This window comes from Meriones unguiculatus, chromosome 19, assembly GCF_030254825.1.
Source record: "Meriones unguiculatus strain TT.TT164.6M chromosome 19, Bangor_MerUng_6.1, whole genome shotgun sequence".
Lineage (NCBI taxonomy): Eukaryota > Metazoa > Chordata > Mammalia > Rodentia > Muridae > Meriones > Meriones unguiculatus.
This window is the reverse complement of record NC_083366.1, coordinates 64763333-64776927: the sequence shown is the minus strand read 5'-3', so window position 1 is coordinate 64776927 and position 13595 is coordinate 64763333. Positions and strand designations below refer to the sequence as shown.

General features: G+C 46.9%; 1 non-coding gene across 1 annotated transcript; it reads left to right on the top strand.

Annotated features, from left to right (window-relative positions):
* Positions 1–8151: 8151 nt before the first annotated feature.
* On the top strand, positions 8152–8273 carry LOC132649416 (small nucleolar RNA SNORA51). The gene has a single exon (XR_009587849.1). It is a non-coding gene; the product is annotated as a small nucleolar RNA SNORA51 (small nucleolar RNA).
* Positions 8274–13595: the final 5322 nt, after the last annotated feature.

Genomic DNA, 13595 nt, shown 5'->3' with positions numbered 1-13595 from the left:
ACTTTTTAAATAGGAGATGGAAGTCTCACTACCCAGGTTTGCCTGGAACTCTCCATCCTCCTGCACCTTCTTGCTTCCACTGCCTGAGTGCTGGAGTTGCAGATGTGAGCAGCTTACACAATGTAAAGCAGCTTACACAGCTGACCAAAATGTAAAGCTTTCATATACCAAAAGGTACCGTAAAGCTGAAAAGCATGCTGTCAATTCAGTCCCCAAAGAAGCTAACAGGAGTTGGGTATCAGTGTGGACAAGACCTCTAGAGTGTGGACAAGACACTGGAGTGGTTGCTTAGTGGGGTAACCTGGACCTTCCTAAAGAGTCTGAGCCCCGAGCTGAGGTTACGGTCATTGCTCCTTAAGAACCACCGCTGAAAATTGATACCCTATGGCAAATCGCTCAACTTGGCTGTCAATGAAAGTATGCTGGACTTTGAGTCACTAGCATACAACATGAGAATTTTCCCTGTGCTGCAAATCTGTCTAAACAATTGTCTAGCTATATTTTAGGTAACTGGACTGGAGAATTCGATACTACGATGGAGCAGCTGAGGGTGGCCATTGTCATGGTAAATTTTACCAGAGTGGACGCAGGACTAGCCACAGGATTATCATCATGGATTGCTGCAGCCATGAATCATCTGAAGGAATGGGCGAGCATGGGAGCGTTAGCAGGCCTTCTGGTGTTGGTCACCTTGGTTTGCCTGTGGTATATATGCAAGATTAGAGTCTCACAACAGCGTAATGCAGCCATGACCATTCAGGCCTTTACAGCCATTGAAGCAGGACAGTCTCCCCAAGCATGATTGGCTACCATAAAAAGCCAAAATGTTACGCTCAGGATGCGAGGCTAAGCACTGCACTCAGGGTCAGCCACTTTGGACCCAGAGAAGAGCATGTCTGATTGCATGCGGGTTAATGCCCCAGGTCCCGCCTCTGAGAAAAAGGTATCGACCGGGTCTGATGCTCTTTGGGTGGATGACACCTAAATGAACATCAGTACAAAGTCCCAATTTATTTCTAATATCAGAGATCAGACCTCTACTCTTGCCTGATGCGTCCAAAACAAAAAGGGGGAACTGTAGAGAGCTGCGTAATGCCGCACCTGAAAGATGGAGCTGGTTTCCGCCTTCCACCTTCCCGATGGTGAGTGCTCTCTGTCACAAACAACTCCACATTTGGCTAAGGCTGAGGATCTGGCTTGCTTCCATGTATGTGGACCTATCTGCATTGCCCACGTGGCATGCTGAAGTTGGCTACCCAGAGGCTATTTAAAGTGGGCTGGCTTTACCCAGGGTCAGATAATTGTTCAAGGTTCCTGAATAAATTGCATTGAAAAAAAAAAAAAAGAAGAAGAACCACCGCTGAGTGTAAAAGTTTAGAGACCGCTATAATGATTAGAATGTGTTTTCATTTTAATCCCAGGTGTGGGGATGTGGGGCTGCTTTGGATGTCCACAGCAGACTATCATTTGCCTTGTGCTCTAGCAGAAGTGTGGTTTTATCAGCTGCAGATAATTTCTGTGATTGTGTGACATTTGGAATTCTGGGAACTTTTCAAAGAGTATATAAATGCTAGGGCCTCGAGGGGCTGGGTGGGTGGAGTTGTTGGTCATTAGGGGAGCTGGTTGAAGTTTGTTAGCAGTTGTGCTCAAAGAAGAAACAAAAGCAAAGAAATTAGATTCAGGGATCTCTATCTCTCCCCTGTATCCTTCTTTCTCTGCTATCTAGTGATATGGGGTGTGTGGGCATTCCCGGCAAGAGACCATTGGGGCTCATGGCCTGGGGTGACTTCCACTGCCATCCCTATGGGTCTGACTAATAAGGTTCTGCCCTTAACCTCCTGTGTGACAGAGCAACCTTTGGGGAGTACTCACCAGGAAGACGGGTAGCCAATGGCAGGTAAGACCCCAAGAGTTGGGGCAACCTAAGACAGGCACCGTCGCTTGAGGTGAGCCCCCAAGGCTTGGGGCCAACAATCCCGTCTCCCAAGGTCACAAATAAAATGAAAAGGAGGATATGTAGGCATTCCCAGCAAGGGAGCATTGGGGCTCATGGTCTGGGGTGACTTCCACTGACGTGACTGCAGGAGTAGTCGGGCAGAGGGCATGTGCCCTGATGTTGGGGAGCCTCCCCAAGACCAACAACCAGTAGCAGGCTTAGAGATGGTGTAGGGGAACCTGATTGGTTGCCCAAAGCGATATAATGTGCTCTCTCTTCCAGGAATAAACGAGTCTGCATCTGCTCGCCCTTGAATTGCATTCACCTAGCTCCCGTGTCTATGTAGTGACTCCAGCACCTCTCACTCCCTTGGCTTGGACCCCCTGTCTTCACCCAGGGGCTGGACCCTTGGGAGGAGAACCAACAGGGGTGAAACTGGGGGAGGGGATAAAGGATGAGGGGGGAAAAAACCACAAAGTAGCAAAGACCAGCAACAAACACCCTGTGAAGTACCTATTTCCAAGTACCTGTAATCTCATTCCAACCTTTCCTGTTGAGCCACTGACTCCAAGAAACACACACATACACACACTCAGGCAGTAATTACAGGTTCCATTCAAATGAGGGCTCTGAAAAAACACCATTCCCCTATCTGGTAATTTGGGTCTTTAATCATCAAGAACACAAGGCTGTGCAAATGCAAATGAAAAGTGTACAAGAGGGCCAACTGAGTGCAGTGGAAAGGCTCGCGCCTGCACTTGCTGGCTCTCAGCGTCACGTGCTGGTGCGCGTGGCAGTGTGAGCTGTTAGTAGTTAGCACATTCTAGACTGGAAGGCTGTATCCAAATCTCAGTGTTTGGATTCGCCTTCCCAGTGTACCATCCCATCACCACCATTTATTGTCCTAATCTCGGTGTCTTACGTGCTAAAGGACTGTGTGTGATAGCAAGCAGATGGACAAGGCATTCAGCGAGGCTTTGAGTGGTGGTACTAGCAAACTCATGGGCAGTCCTAGCAGACTCATCCCCTAAACTGTAGAAGAGTAAAAATATCAAGCTGAGAACAGCAAGCATGCGTGCATGAAGTCACTGTTGTCTGCTCCTGGCTGAGCATACAACACAACCAGCTGCATCACATTCCTGTCCCCTGACTGCCCTGCAGTGATGTATCCTGACAATGCGAGGCTAGCAAAACAATAAAAAATTTAAAAAAGAAAAGAAAACTAATATTTTACTTGGCTTAATGATTCTGGTGGCAGGACGTGAATGTGTGCAGAATGGCGGATATATTATGAGGAAGATATAAGACTGAGCAAGAAAGCTGAACTAATTCTATAATTGCCTACTCTCTTGGGATCAAGTCCAGTCCCCTGCCTCAAAACCACTAACTCATTCCTGTCAGGCCTCTAACCTCCTCCCTTCTTCTACACGCCCCCCCATACCAAGCTGTCACCACCTCACCATTGCTACACAGAGGACCAAGATCCTAGCACATGGCACCTTTGGGAGATATCCTTAAACCATATCAGAACTATGGCACAGTCCTTGCAAGCACTGCAACTTTCAGAGTCAGCACAAGGCTCATGTTTAGCCACAAAGCAGATATAATGATACGGGAACTACTGGACACAACTACAAAATAATGGAAGGCTGTCGCAGGAAAATGGGATGGGATTGTATAGAGTATCGAGTCAATTCAAAGGAAAAAAGGCCACTGTCTGGATAATGTACAAAATGTGGTTGAACCGTATTAAAATTCACGATAACTAAGGGGACCTCCAACATCAATGTTGTAATTTCTAATGATCATGTTGGAACCAACTTAAAATTTTCATGGACGGAAAGCTCTGATGTTGCCTCCCACAACCAAGGAACCACCTGGCCTATTCACCCTTTCCTCCTTCCTCACAGAAAAGCTGCTGGCCCTTCTGAGGCCCTGATAGGGACTTGGGCCTCTGAGGCCCTGTGTGCCATCCTCTAGGACCAGCAGCTCGCTGACCACTGCTATGTGGAGAGGCACCCTCAGCTGCTACTCTCATGCCTGCTCCACTGCAGAGGTGCCATAGTCCAGACTCAGGCTGGACAGTACCCCCACACCACACAGCCTGCAACTTCAGTCTCCCCAGTTGCTCTGCCCTTTCTTACCTGTGGGACGGTCCCCTCTTCTGGGATCTTCTTTGAAAATGGCACATTTCACAGAAGACCCTCATGGAAAGGCCAGCAGCAAAGCTGACCTAGGGAGGAATGTATTGGCATAGTGATAGCAGCACCCTCTAAGAGGCTACCACCAGAGAACCACAACTAGTCTTCACAAGGTAACAGCCATGTTACACGCTAACAGCAAGCCTTTATTATGCTAAGTATTTGGCCCAGTTCAATTTTTTGAAATAAATTCCCTATTAAGAGCCTGTATGTGAATGCCTTACAGTCAGGGATCCAATTTGGTATACAACTTTTTTTTTTCAAATGCAGAGGGCATCTGCAAAATCTTAAACTCATAAAAACACTAATTCTTGTAGCTACTAGTGATCAACAGAGACTCAACCACCAGTGTGCCACCCCAATACAAACAAGGACCATGCAAACGTCCAGCACATCATGACAAGCCAACATAGCTTAGTCTTCAACATAGCTCTCCACTGCCTTCCCTTACCAAGACAAGGCTAGAAATCTGACAGTCATACTGATATCCAAGACACACCTCACACAAAGATGTGGGCAATGAGGGGCTGAGCCCATGCCCAGCTGAGTTGCCCCAGATGCTGACAACAGTAGATAAACCCTAAGCTCACTATAAGATCACATGCTCCAATTCCACTTAGAACTGCCCCACGACTGACCTTCACAGATACACGAAGAATGCGGGTGGCAAGGGTAGCCTAGGGTTTCTGAGAGAGAGAGTCAAACAGCCTCTGTTGGCTCAAGGTTTCATCCATCTAACACTGGACAGGATTTTCTGTATTCAGTTTTGGTTTGAAACTCCAGTGGGATTTTATTAGGGAGAAGAACTCGAACAATTGGGCCTTATAAACTCCACTAGAACCAACCCACCACGGTACACGGTTTCTCCAATGGCACCTCCTTTTCATGACCCAGAATTCACCCATCCAGAGGGCAGCATGCCCAACATGTATGTGGTTCACCACATAATGAAGAATGGCAACACGGAAACCCATGTCCATGGAAATACTCGCATGCAAGGGCTGGGGCTTTGCACAGAACCTCTGTGTACTTCAGGGAGCATGGTTTCCAGTGATGAGTGCTGCCGCTTGCTAATCAGCTGCCCAACTGTTGGCATATCTTACTACGTTTTGTCCTAAGATTTTTAAAGATTTGCTGTTGTTATTAATAATTTAATTTTGCTTAGGTGTGTGCATGTGGGAGTATATACGCACACGCGCAGGCGCTTGTGTAGGTTGGTCATCACAGCCCCAGGAGCTGGAGTTACAGGTGATGGTGGCCTGCCTGAAATGCGTGCTGGGAGCTGAACTTGGGTTCTCTAGAAGAGCAACAGGTGCTTTCAACCACGGACTCATCCTGCAGTCCCTGCCCTGAGCCTTACCAACAGCTAGGGGCATGTTTCAGAGGGCCTCAGACTCAAATGAGAACCTTTTATCATATTCTCTGGGCTTTCCCCTACTAAGTCGGCCAGCTAGCTAAGAACGAACCTTGAAATCCTGCCTCATGGTCAGGATGGGGGCTTTGGGGGCTTACATTTTTAATCCAACAGTCAGAAAGCTGAGTCAGGAGAAATGTCATAAATTAGGGGCCAGCCTGAACTGTACAGTCAGTTGCAAGCCAGACTAGTTACAGAGTGAGACCCTGTCTCAGCAACAACCCCTCCCTGCCACCACTCCCTCACACAAACCAAAAAAAAAAAAAAAAAAAAAAAAAAAATCAATAACCTACAATGTATATTATTATAACATGTTACATAATATAACATGTATATATGATATATACATAAATAAGTCTACAATGGCTCCTGAGTATTTGCCCAGATGTTATCTGTCTTAACAAGCTGAGGCTCTTAGCGTAAAATCAGTTGGTAGTAACCCAAAATGTTCACACAGCCTATTGAATTAACTACATCCCAAGCAAACAGATCTTCTGTTTACTTAGGGTGTGCTAATCTACTAGCAACAGATAAACCTTCAGCTATAGCAACCCAGGTTGCTGTTGCTCTTCCAAACTCTCCAATGTGCCTGGCTGAACTATGGCTCCCTAAAATGAATATGTGCACGTCCCAATTCTCAGGATCTCAGAGTACGTGTTTACAAAAAGAGTCATTAAGGAAGTAATTAAATTGAAATAAGGCTTTAAGTGTGGGCTCTAATCCAGTATTACCTGGGTCCTTTTAAGAGGAAATTAGGATATACACAGGAACCCAGGAATGATGACATAAGGACACTGAGGAGAGAGAGACCTTGGGAGAAACCGACTGTATCCCTTGACCTTGAACCTCCATCCCCCATTCAGAGAAGGGATACATAGTTATTAAGCTCCTTGTCATGTGACTTTGTTGCAGCAGCCTAAGCTAATATTACTCCAGTGTGCTGCTGCACATAAGAACAGGGCCCTCCCTTGCTGCCCCTTTCCTCCAGTTCCTGGCCTATTTCCCATCTGGGGCGTGGGCCCCCAGTTTCAGGAAATTCCTCTCCCTGACAATCTGTCAAAGTGCCATGGGTATGTTGTGTTCTATCACATCTAGTCCTGCCTCTTCCTTCAGCCACCTCAAAGCCGTCACACTGACGCTACATTTACGTTTATCTTTACAGACATCGGTATCATATTTGACCGTGTTTTGAACGACTGACACACTGTCAGTGCTGGTGGTTGAGGTTTAAAGCAGCAAGCGCCATAGCTGAGAACCAGAGGCAATGCCTGTGTGTTGAGACTGTCCACAAGACCATCCAGGCTAAGGACAGGCAAGCAGGGCATCCAGGTTTGTGACAAGCACGGCACTACGCGAGTGCCTTTAGTGTTATGAGCTGTGCTGCGAGATTTACAAATGATCTCACAGGAAGACGTTCCAACAGTCCTCAGAATTAATAAACCACCACTTCAAGGAGCTGGCAAGAAGCCTGGCCACTGATTGCCTGACAAGTACGTGGAACCGAGTTTCACCGCCAGCACACAGCTTCTGCTGTGCGTAATAGTACACACCTGTAATCCCAAAGTCGGGGAGGTGGAGGCAGGGGGATCACTGGGGCCTGCTGGCCAGCCAGTCTAGCTGAAAGTGTGAGCTCCAGGTTCAGCGAGCAGCCCGGTCTCGAAAATTCAGATGAATTCTGTCCCACAGCTGAATAAAATTCTATCATGTACACGTGCCACGTTTCCATTAGCCGTTCATCATTTTAAAAACATTTAGGTTTTTTTCTGTTTCCTAGATAGTATGAACAGAGCATCGGTGGACATGGCTGAGCAGTGAAGAGTACGCACGTGTGAAGGAGTGGTCACGGCTGGGACACATGGCAGATTTAATTCTAGCTTTCTGTCAACGCTAATTCCACAGTGGCTGTACCAGTTAGCAATCCCGCCAGCAGTAAATGGGGACTCCCCGTTCCCACATCCTTACCAACATTTGTTATTTGTTGGTTCTTTTCTCTTCTTTTTCTATTTATTTAATTAATTATTTTGGTTTTTTGAGACAGGGTTTCTCTGTATAGCCTTGGCTGTCCTGGACTTGATTTGAGGACCAGGTTGGCCTTGAACTCACAGAGATGCACCAGCCTTTGCCTCCCTGAGTGCTGGGATCACAGATGGGCACCACCACGCCTGGCTTAGTTGTTTCCTTGACTTTAGCCATGAAGACTATGGCAAAAAAAGTAATTTAATCTTGATTTTCCTAATGGCTAAGGATGTTGAACACTTCTGGAAGTTTGAGGTGAATACCAGAACCAGATACTGAGGTGATCTTGACCCAGAAAGGCAACCCTCACTCAACTGTGGAGACTAGCTCCAAACCTTTAGAGATATCACCTGGAGTAACAGCAAACATCAGGAAAGCGAAAAGGGACCGATGGGGGGGGGTGCACTAGCAAGGGGAATAGTGGGACATGGGTCCGGTGAAGAAGAAAGTACAGGAGGAAACTTATCTGGGAAGGAGGGCAACCCAGAGGGAGAGGGAGGAAGGTGGGTTAAACAATACTAAGGATGTCTGAAAAGGCCCTAAGGAGTCATATTATTTTATCTCTGCTTAGAATCACACACACAGGCCTCCCTGTGCTTACCACGGGGCCTATGATCTCACAGTGCATGTATAAAAGGTTAACCTGCCCCATCTACACCTCAGCCCAGGCCACTGTACCTGCTGTGTATTGTGAATGGAGACATGGAAAAAATTACACACACACACACACACACACACACACACACACACACGTACATGTGGATTCTGACTGTCATGTCTTTTCTCTAGCATTCTGCAAAAACATTTCAAAATAGAGCCATGGACCCTTAGTGCCAAAGAACTTAAAGCTTGGAAGTTATTTGGTCCAGCCACACATTCCAGCCTTGAAAAACAAACCTGAATGACTTGCCGAGATCGTGGGATGTCGCTCTGCCTCAGCGACAGTAATCGTGGTGGGAAAAGCAGTGAGTGCAGGAAGACTGCAGCCACCAGGGAGAGAGAGACGCCTGCAGCATGACTTACACATGTCTACTTGATCATCAGGACAGTCTGTGTCGGGCTCTGAGCGCAGCAACACACGGCACACGCAGATTTGAAGTGGCTCACACGCTTTTTCCCTGCTGCTGTATTATTTTTCATCTTAATTTGGCATCAACCGTTATTCACACTACTGAACCTATAGCGACATCATGAAAATCATAGCAAATGAGAAAAGAACAGGATCCAGACAAATATGTATTTTATGACAAGCATCAGAAAGAGATAAAAATAACTTTTTTTGTCTAAAGGAAAGCTTGTAAAAAAATTAATGTGCACACTGCGTGTTGCCACCTTGAGCTAGAAAGAAATGGAATCACGTGGGAAAGCCAGTGCTTTTTCTCTGTTGTGGGAGAGACGGTGGGTTTTTTTGAAGACGTCCCATTTGTGCTCTTGGTTAAAGTCTTATTTCTGGCTTCCTGTTGCTTTTTTACTGCTTTCTTTGGTTGTTTGGAGACAACGGAGACTCGGTGGCTCTGGGTGTGAAGCTTTTGGATGAGCCCTTCACCTGCAGTGGCAAAGATCACCAGAATTTTGTTTGAGGAAAACAACCAGTCGTCTTGTGAACCCTTGCCAGAAAGTTCTTCAGTGCTGCTTTCTCCTTGTCAATCTCCTTGAGGCGGAGGTTCAGAGCTTGCTGTAGTTTCTGAATGTGAATCCTGGTCCTCTTTTCCTCTCCAAGGTTGGTCACAAGGGCTTTCCGCAGGTACGAGGGTTCTCGTCTAGATCTGTTCATATTATGTATTAAGGTGCCCATTCCATCCGTCTAACTAGGGCCAAGTGAGTGTGAGGCTCAAGGCAGGGCAGGGCAGGACAGGGCAGGGCAGGGCAGCTGCCTCTAAGTGTCTCTGTAACAGAGCGGCATGGAAACAGAGCCTCACGGAATCTTGGAGCTGAGTGACATCAGAGATGTACTGATCCAAACTCTAAAATTCAGTGTTCGGGAGAAGGTTCTTCCTCTAGGAACATAGATGAGAATATTTAAATGCCAGGTTGGCTGTCAAATGCCTACTGCCACCTTGGGTTCCTCCTTATGTCACATGGTAAGTGCTTACATGCTCACAATCAGGACCAGGATGTTTATGTGTATGGAGAGAAAAATTAGAAGGCTGATTCAACAATTGGGTTTGCTTTCAAAAGTGGTCCATTCTCATATGTGTGTATGTATATATTTATATATAATCATACTATACATGTTTATGCTTACATATTGTATACTCATATTTGTATACATAAATTCTATTTTTATATAATATGTATTTTTATATAGTCTCTATATTTCTGTTACAGAAAGAACTAGAATGAAGACATTAACAAGGGTATATGGATTGGGATTGGAGCTATCGGTTTGAATCTGGTTTTGCTATCACTGTTGAATTCATGGCTGTACCTGCCAGCAGCAGGAATGGTGCACAACTCTAAGGCTCACCCACAGCAGCCCAAGGGGCTCTTTTCATCTCTTGGAGATGGCAATCTGGGCAAAGCCAGATCCCGGCAGCCCAAGGGCTCTTTTCATCCCTTAGAGACCGCAATCTGGGCAAAGCCAGATCCCTCACTACAGAAGCGGTCTTAGTACCAGCCAGCGTGTCCAACCGCAGCTTACTAAAGACATTTTAAATAGAGATTTTAAGCATGAGTGTTAAAGGAGAGGCACTTGAAGGGAAAGCAAGACACACTGGGGACCGCGGCGGGAGGGACTTCTCAAAGAAGAAACACACGGAAGTGTCTTGACAGTAGACGCACATGCCGCCTTGACAGGCCTAACATCTGAAGAGGTTGTTAAGAAGTTCTCCTACACTTTAAAAATCGTTTACACAAGTGAGAGGCTCTTTTATTATGTTGGCTGGCTGGCTGGCAGAGGACAGCCCGGAGGGCACCCCTGCCAGGAAGCCTGATTTGAGTCGGGGTACAGAGACCAGTTGTCTGCATGCAGAAGCAGGGCAGGGGAATTTCTGGAGAGACAAGGAACAGGCCCAGAGGACTTGATAAAGCTGGAGGCTGTAGGAAAGAAAAGACGGGAAGTCTCGCTTGAGTGGTGCCCTTGAGTCACTGGGGTGGGAGATAAAATCGGAAGCCACCATCAGAGCAGGGTAGGGATGAGGTTGGGCAGGATATGTTCTTTTTTTTTGTTAAGGAGCTTTCTGGTTCCCAAAAAAGATTGCAGCTTGCTGCTGGCAAGAGAGAAGGTGCATTAACTAAATGTCAGCTGTGCTGGGGTTCCTGAAGCTCAGATGAGAAGAGTCTCAACCAGGTCCTGAGTAACAGGTTTCTTTCCCTTCCAGTATCCCTATAATTTGCTCTGTTTTTTGTGTATATGTGTGTGCGTGTCTATGTGTCTGTCTGTCTGTCTGTCTGTGTACACAAGTTTATGAAGATACACATGTATGGAAGCCAGAGGAGCACTTCAGTTTGACCCAGAGCCCCTCCCTGGCCTGGAACTTGCCGAGTAAGCTACGCTAGCTGGCTAGCAAGTCTCAGGGGTGCTCTTGTCTCTTCCTTCCAAGTGCTAGAATTACAAGCATATGCCACCATATCCAGCTTTTTCACGTGGGTTCTGAGGATCATACACATGTCCTCATGCTTGCAGAGGTCTTCACATGCACGCACAAAATGGCACACACATGAATATGCACACATGCACACATACCTGCTCACACGTGAATATGCAACATACCTAAACATGAACATACACACACATGTGCAGATCAAATACAGCAATGCCCATTTTGTGCCTCTTCCCTGCATTTTGCTTTCTGGCCTTCCACAATCATTTCTGGTAAAGAGAAGCAGTCCCTTGGGTTTCAGTTAACTAGCTGCGGGAGTCAAATTCTGCAGGGTAATCCTTCCTGGACCTGCACATACTCTGTCATGCATGTGCACCTTCCATCCCCAAATCCCCGGGATCGGCCCCCACTTAGCACAAGCCAGTGCTCCGCGCCACATGGAACTGAGTGAAGGACTGGCGGTGGGGAAGCAGCTGCGAAGGCAGAAGCAGTGCTCATACTGTAAACGCGAAGCTCCGAAAGAAGCCAGAACGGAAATCTACCATTGGCTGTTTTATGGAACGTGAGGTGAAGAGCTGGAGCTTTGGGGGAAAGACTGGGAGGCAAAATGACTTTGCTTTTTCTCCTGTTTGTTGTTTTATTTGTTTGTTTCCCCCAAGAGTTATCACTGTCATGGGGTATTCTCTGTAATGTCTCCTCCTTGCTTTATGAACAAGTTTTTAAATAAGAAAGGAGACACTGGTCCCAGGTGGTTGAACTTAGACTCACTTTCAACAAGAAAAGAAGATGGTGCTGTGAAGAGACGGTCCCTTTTCGGCTTGGGGACTCAGGGCCACCATCTCACAGTAAACAGTGGTGTCCCAAAAAGACCCCTCCTGCCCCACAGCCAAAAAGAGAGAGATCTGACACAGGAGAGAAGCCAGCACCGAGGCAGGGGGATCATGATCTGGAGGCTAACCTGGCCTCCATGGTGAGGGACTACAAGAAAGTTCGTTAAAATTGTGAGACAGGAGTTACTTGGCCTACACAAACAACACTGCTAGGCAGATTCAAATGTTAGAGAGGGGGCTGGGGGCACATTTCAATGAGTAAAGTGCCTTCTGAGAAAATGTGAGGACCTAAATTCATCCTCCACGCGAAAGGCACGGTGCAGTAGCAGGTACCTATAATGCCTGTACCGTACCCTGGAGGCCTCTGGAAACAGAAGCATCCTGCAGAGTTCCTGGACAGCAAAGCCAGCAAACTGGCAAGCTCCAGGCAGAGTGAGAGAACCTACTTCAGCAAAGAGGTCAAAAGCAATAGAAGAGGCATTTAAAAGCAACCTCTGGCCTTTGCATACAGGTGTACATATATGCACACACATGTGCACACAAATGAACGCACACACACCAATTTTGAATCCATTTATAATGCTAATAATATGACCAATAACCGACAATTTAACTTTACTATCTCCAGCTAAATGTACACTGAAAAAGACAAAGAGTGATCAGAAGTGTCGTGTGTCCTGGCTTTTATAACTTTACAGAAGTGCAGAGTACATCATAAAGTTTGGAAAGCAGACCAAGAGGAGCCAGAAGCTGAGATGGAGCTAAAATCTGACAGGTGCAGAAAGACATTTCTGATGTGATGCCTTTTAATGAAAGAGGACTTTGCATTTTATCAAGATAGCTCCTTTCAGTTTCTACTGAGTCGTCAGGCTTTGGGCTTCTTTAGACTGAGCCATAATGAACACAGCCATGCTTAGGGCATAAACCAATGGATCCTAGGGTAAAGAGGACAGTCACCATTTCAGCCCTTGTCCTCCTGAGTCAGCTAGGTCCCACAGGACCAGGGTATGATGGGACACCTCCAAAAGGGATCTAAGGCTCCAGTTACTCATCCTCCCAATCAAAAAATTCAGAGACCTCAGAGGCTGGACTCTAACCAGAGTACACTCTACAAAGAGGAGGGCCAGCGTGTCCTTGATGCTTCCAGGGGGGGCCATGTGGCCAGCAAGAGTTTGCTGCATTCCAGCATATAACACAATGGCTAGAGACTAGAGGCTTCTCCAAGGTCCCTAAAACTAATGCTTACAGAACCCCAACCAACCTAACAAGAAGTTAATTTCTGTGTGTGCAGGGCTGTGTGCACGGAAGGGGGGGGTGCATTTGTGTGTGTGTGTGTGTGTGTGTGTGTGTGTGTGTGTGCATATGTGGAGGCCAGAAACCAACCTTGGTTGTCACTGTCCAGGAACCATCTACTTGGATTTTCAGGCAGGCTCTCTCGATTGCTGATTAAGGCTGGGAGGCCTGGCCAGACAGTATGGAGATCCTCCCGCCTCCACCTCCCCAGAGCTGGGGTTGGAGGCGTGCACCACCACACCCGGCTTTTAAACACGGGTGCCACGAGGAAACTCAGATTGCCACACTTCTACGTCAAGCACCTTATGACTGAGCTGGCTCCCGAGTCCCCTCTTCTCGAACTTTACATTTCCCCCACCTTAC